We start from the raw sequence: 6,511 nt of genomic DNA, 5'->3' as shown, positions 1-6,511 counted from the left end.
TCAAACAAACAAAAAATACAAACAATAGGTAGATCAAACATTACGTTTTTAGTTAAGAATAGTTGTTGTGAATTGGGGATACAGCCATGGAGAGACATTAAATTCAGTAAAATAGCTTTTGACTTATTTACACTTTCTAATATTCAGCTGAATATGCTCCGACATAGACATAAAAACCAAATAATAGTGCTGTAGTCAAAATTAAAAAAAATACATCAAATATAAAACTGAAGAACCTAAGGCTTGTTACTAGCAAATTGTATTGAATTAATATTAAATTAATAACAAAAAATAAAATGAATTTCTTTAATTGAACAGATATATAGTAATACTTGAGAAAAACGAATTAAAAAGCTATAATGACAATTATGCGAATTTTATGATAATTTTTATCCATTATTTTGTTGTAATTAATATGTAACATAATTCAACATGCAACAGAATTAAAAAAAAAATAAATTCCACAATTTATTTTTTTCCAATTAAATTAATTTTGCAATATGAAATTTAAACTGAATATATTATTAAAATAACAAATTTTGTTTTTCTTTATTTATCATTTAGACGTCGGATTTCCAGGAGGACAGTGCACCATTCATTTTTTTCTATTTAGTTTAGAAAAAAAACTCTGTGCTTATTTTATTCATTACATTGAGTTGTGAGATTTATGGTTACATTTTGTGTTGCTAATTTGGAACTCCATAATTCGTAGGTCAGTATGGCAAATGCTGTTAGATATTTCGTTAATCACCAATAATTTAATTATGTATGTCACGCGTCTTCTGGTTGGATGGCAGTGTTTTGTCTAACAGCTCAACACAATTTTGACACACGACCGTTTCGTCATCAACGTTTTTTTTCTTATTTATTCCGGTTTGAGATGAAATTTAGAATTGAATTATAAGGATTCAATATAACTGTTATATTTTTAGGTCTATTCAAAATAACATCAAAAATGTGGTGCATACTTTAAAATCGCAACAAGGATTATTTGTGCACCACATTTTTTATGTTATTTCTTCATTGACATTTTTTTTTATTACATTCACTGCGGCGTCCTTTAATATGATAGAGTTTAAGCCACAACTAGTGGTTGAACTGCTGAAAGACTAGCCTGCTAACACTTTGCTTCAAAGACTAAAAACCTCAAAATGTTTTTTTCGAAGGAGGCATAACTTGGTAAACTAATAAGAATCATCAAGCGGCTACAGAGTTTAGAATAATCCGGTGTCTACCAGTATGTCGTCATAGAAAGAATATTGAAAATGACATTATGTTCAATTTCACTTGTGCAAACGAACATAAAGTATTATGTGCACATCGCTACTTAATTTCTAAAACCTACTTCAAACTTAAACAGTATACTAGTCTATATCATTCTTGGTATAAAATAAGAAACACATTTATGATTTTGTCCAGCACGGTGACCATGTCGATGCACAAAGTGGTAATAAACCAGGATTTTTTGTAACAGATAAACACTTTTCATATCAACAGACATATAACCATCTTTTTTCAAGACTGATTTCCAGCGGCCATGTATCTTAAAAAGTCTATATGATATACCGTTTCTAGTTGCAATAGTAGCCCCGCCTGAACGAAAGCTATGTAAACCGAACTCTTTTTCTCGGAACATTCGATACTATGAAGAGCCTCTTTTATCACTTCTCTTGCTCGTGTATATGATAGTTTCTCATTCTTAGAGCGAAAAATAAATACATTGGATTTTCTAAAAAATGTTTATGACCTAAAAATTAACATATCCGAATTCATCTCTATTTTAGCTTCCCCTCATTAGTACTTTAAAATGTTTACAGGACACAGAGGACTATCTTACTTTGCAATATAAACATTCTTTTATTTTCTATAACATTCATTTTTATTTTTTTCTTTAACCATTATTCTCATATTTTTTTTCTTAATACCGTAAAATGCGGCCTGAACGACACTGCAATGGCTACTGGTATCTATTAGAAGTTGCAAATATAAACTGACATGTAATTCATTACACGGAAGTATCGAAGTTATCTCTGAATATATTCGTGTCCATAGTACAAATCTTTTGAAATACCCAATGTACTTTGATACTGTAGTTTTAGCACTTTTAGTACTGTTGATGAAAATTTTTGAAAAAAAAAGTATTTTCAACTGTGGGTGAGAAATACTGTGACTCTGTTTCCAAAATCTGTAATGAAAAAAAATTACGGAAATAGTATTTAACAGTAATAATACAATCAATCTATATGTACCTTGTAAATTCGTAATCCATTTAAGCGGTCCAGTGACCTTAACTGCGTAGTCCAGTGACTACAATACTCTTGATCCAGTGACCATAACAAATCATATGTCCATTTACAAACATAAAAAAACAAATAAGTGCGAATCCAGTGACGTTCCTATGACAAATTATTAACAATCCAGTGACAATCAGTACAAAGTGACCAACATGGATAATCTTTTTAAAAAAATATATAATATTACATATCTGAAGCATTTAATCTCACTGTTAAAACATATTCTTTAAATCACTTTGAGCAAAAATAGAATTTACATTATGTCCGGCAACACATATTCTATATTGAACGACTTTAGAAACGCAACACTAGATTATTTTTGTGATCTTTTTGAATGAATGTGTCAACGTCAAAAGCGATGACTGCCTTTTACTAACGCCAAAATGATTGTCAGAAAGGTCAACAAATTCTGTCTGACATTTTTTGGGTTCTGTTTTACAACTTCGGATTTTGCATTTGTTCAACCCATTAATTGGTTTTGGCAATTATGCGGTTGGAACTTGAGGGCTTTACAGGTTTTCTGCCAGTCAATTCTTTGGCAATGCAGTTCATGGGAAACATTTAAGGCATGAATCTGTACGCAATGGCACTCGGCAATTTAGTTAGCAGTTGACGTTGCGGCCGTTAACATGATTGGCAAATGACGTTACATAACCAAATTCTGTTGATGTTTCATTGTCGCTACACGTTGATCTGTTCATTGATGGCCAGCAACAAATCTTGTCTACTTGTATCGTGGTCGGAAGGACAGTAGAACGAGTTTCTGAAGTCATACGGTATGGTTGCAGCACATTTATGTTTTCATGTTTGCAGTATTCTTAAGGGCTTATTCAGTTCTTTGTTTTTTTTATTTCTTAGACTTGGCAAAATGGAGATGCAACATTTAAAAAAAAGAGTAAGTAAGGCAAAGGATTGAAAGAACTGTTTCACAAAGCAAAAAACTGAAACAATTTTTAATGGGACCAGAATTTCGCTTTTAAGGAATTCGGGCGATTTCAAAAATTCGGTATGTTCAATAATCACAGGTTAGTCAGATTTTGATTTTTTGTGAGGAGAAAGAAGTATGATAAGCATGAAAAGTAGTTGTATGAGAATCAAAAAAGATTTGGTAAAAAAGAATCAACAAAATGAGTGTTGCGTTTCGAAAGTCGTTCAGCATATTTGCCTAAAACAAATCAATAACATCTTCAACATATGGTTTATAATGTAAACCTTCCTCAAACAGTAACGGCCAAAACAGCGATGAGGGCCACTTTGGAACTGAATAGTTCCAACAGCTAGATACATTTGACTAAATGATTAATGACTTTAGCTGCCAGTGTTACTGGTGGTACTTACCAGTTATTTTCTTCATGCCAATTACATGTAAATGAATCGATACTTTCTGAACCCGGATTCCAATATAAAAAATCGAGGTAGTTTTCTCTTTTCCATAATGGCAAACCTGTCAATGGATTGAGGACCCCATAAATTATCTACAAACTCAAAAAAATCATCTGAAGTCCCCCCCTCTCCATTCGTCGATATCAACGATTCGACTTAAATAATCCGCTTGCTGTTTTACATTTATAAATACAATTCACAATACAAGAAAGAGTCAAGTTGTGAAGCTCTAATATCTTGCTACCTTTTTCAATAACACTCACTGCGGTTTGATTGTCTGTATAAACAACCACCGAACTGTTGCATACTAAATGTGCAAATAATACTAAGCACAGCTCGATTGCTTTTACCTCTCTCCATGTGGAGCTTTTGACTTTTTCTGAATTCGTCCTAGATTTATACATTACATGCGTTGAGTTTTGCATAAAACCTCCTGCACCTATTAACCTTGCAAGATTTTTGCAAACGTTTTCAATTTAACTTTACAAGGATTACTAAAAGAAATGCCTTTGCATTCTTACAAGTCCAATACTTTGGACTCGGGAATTTGCAAAACACATTTTTGTAAATCCCATATACACTCCAACCATTTCAATGAATATTATTTTTCAAAAATACAGAAGTAGGTTCTTGTAAAAACTTTTTGGATTATATTATAAACAAGATCTGTTACAAGTACAAATCTTAAGCTAAAAATTTAAAAAAAAAGTACTAAATCTGCCCTTTACAGTTGTATCAGAAACATCTTTTTCATATGCAAAGTAAGTGTAAACATTATATTGTTCATGTACCTTAAATATTTCTTTATATCTTTAAGAAGGAGGTGCTCTGGGTACCCTATTCTTGCTTTGTCTGCGACATTATCTCGCCCAATACCTGTAAAATTCGCACTTATAGCAGACGTCGGAAAGTTTTGCTGGGCTTTGCTGGCCTTGGGCGCCATCGGCAAATGGCTCTGCACGAAAGGGCTGAAGTTGCAAACCATTTCCGGCAGAATTTCCACCACTGTGCGCTTGTTGATACGACGAACCAGTTGCCTCTGCATGTCTTCTTCTACCATGCTGTTGTTTATCCGTTTAAGCTGCCTTGATTTTCTTGATTGTCTGCTATCTGCAGCCCTAATGCGTTTCTCGTCTTCCGAATCACTCGCTAGCTCATCAGATAAGTATTCACTGACCGTATGCCAACCCCCTTCTGATCCGCGGTCCTTAGATGCTTATTCCGTTTGTTCAGTAGCTCTCTGGAATCTTCTAAGTACGAAATGGTTTTATTCGGACAATTCTTCTCAATACAAGATATAGCGGAATCTTGATTGTCCAGCACATCTCCGGTAAGGTCAAACTGAACCTTGCTACCTTTGAATTAAAAGTTATTTTACCTTTTTTACTAAACTATGGGTCGAATATTTCATATTCTTCTCGAGCCAGGCTATTTTGTTGTTCATGTAGTTCTTCATTAGTGACAACAGATCAGCATTAGACACATCTTCTCCCACTGTATATTCAACCGTATCTTCAACCATATCCTCATCACGATTCTTTTCGTTGTCGGACATGTCTACACTGTATTAGTAATCAACGTGGTCACCGCCTAACCTCGATAACTAAAAACCTTTTTCTTATATACTTCACGCGACTTCCAAACCGGTTCTTACAATAGGTACTACGCAACTATTATAAGTACGCGTAGAGCACATAAATATATACATGCTATCTTACTTAAGCATAAGACTCAAGGATGAAAACGTGAATTTGCCATGAATTGCGATAATTTGATTGCAAGAAGTACTATCCAGCTCACGTCACGCCCAAACGTGATATTAACAAACGGTGAATGTTGTGTCTATTTACTTTTGACACGTGTGCTCTAGGTTTTTCCCGTTCACTCACACTCCCTATCTATTTCTGGTTCACTCACAAACCCGGTCTCTCTCCCGTTCACTCACACTCCCTATATCTCTCCCGTTTATTCGCACTCCCTATATCTCTCCCGTTTATTCGCACTCCCTATCTGTACCTGTCTCTCTAGTCCACTCACACCCCTGTCTCTTCATCGTTCACTCACACTACTTGTCTCTCTCGCGTTCACTCTCTCCTGTTCACTCACACTTCCTGTCTCTCTCTCGTTCACTTACACTCCCTATCTCCACTCGCTGTCTAGCTCTCTCTCTCTCTCTCTCGTTCACTCGCACTCCGCCTCTCTCTTTCTCCCGTTCACTCACACTGTCTATCTCTCTCGCGTTCACTCACACATTCTCTCTACCTCTCTCTAGTTCACTCACACCCATTGACTCTTCATCGGTCACGCACATTCCCTATTTTTCTCTCGTTCACTCACACCCCTTGTCTCTCTCCCGTTCACTCACTCATTCGTCTCTCTCCCGATCACTCTCTCATTCACTCACACTACCTATCTGTCACCCGATCACTCTCTCATTCACTCACACGGTCTAACTGTCTTCCGTTTACTCTCACTTTCTGTCACTCTCGTTCACTCATGTATTCTGTCTCTCTCCCGTTCACTCGAAATCCTATCTGTCTCTCATTCATTCTCATTATTTCTCTCTCGTTCACTCTTCCTATTCTCTCGTTCACTCTCCCTATCTCTCTCTCGTGTACACTCCTACTATCTCTCTCTCGTTCACTCCTACTGTGTCTCTGTCTCGTTCACTCCTACTGTCTCTCTCTCGTTAACTCTCCCTATCTCGTTCACTCTTCCTGTCGCTCTCTTGTTCACTCTCTCGTTCACTCTTCCTGTCGCTCTCTCGTTCACTCTCCCTGTCGCTCTCTCGTTCACTCTCCCTGTCTCTCTCTTGTTCACTCTCCCTGTCTCTC

This window comes from Mytilus trossulus, chromosome 7, assembly GCF_036588685.1.
Source record: "Mytilus trossulus isolate FHL-02 chromosome 7, PNRI_Mtr1.1.1.hap1, whole genome shotgun sequence".
Classification (NCBI taxonomy): Eukaryota; Metazoa; Mollusca; class Bivalvia; order Mytilida; family Mytilidae; genus Mytilus; species Mytilus trossulus.
Note: the sequence above shows the minus strand (reverse complement) of the source record.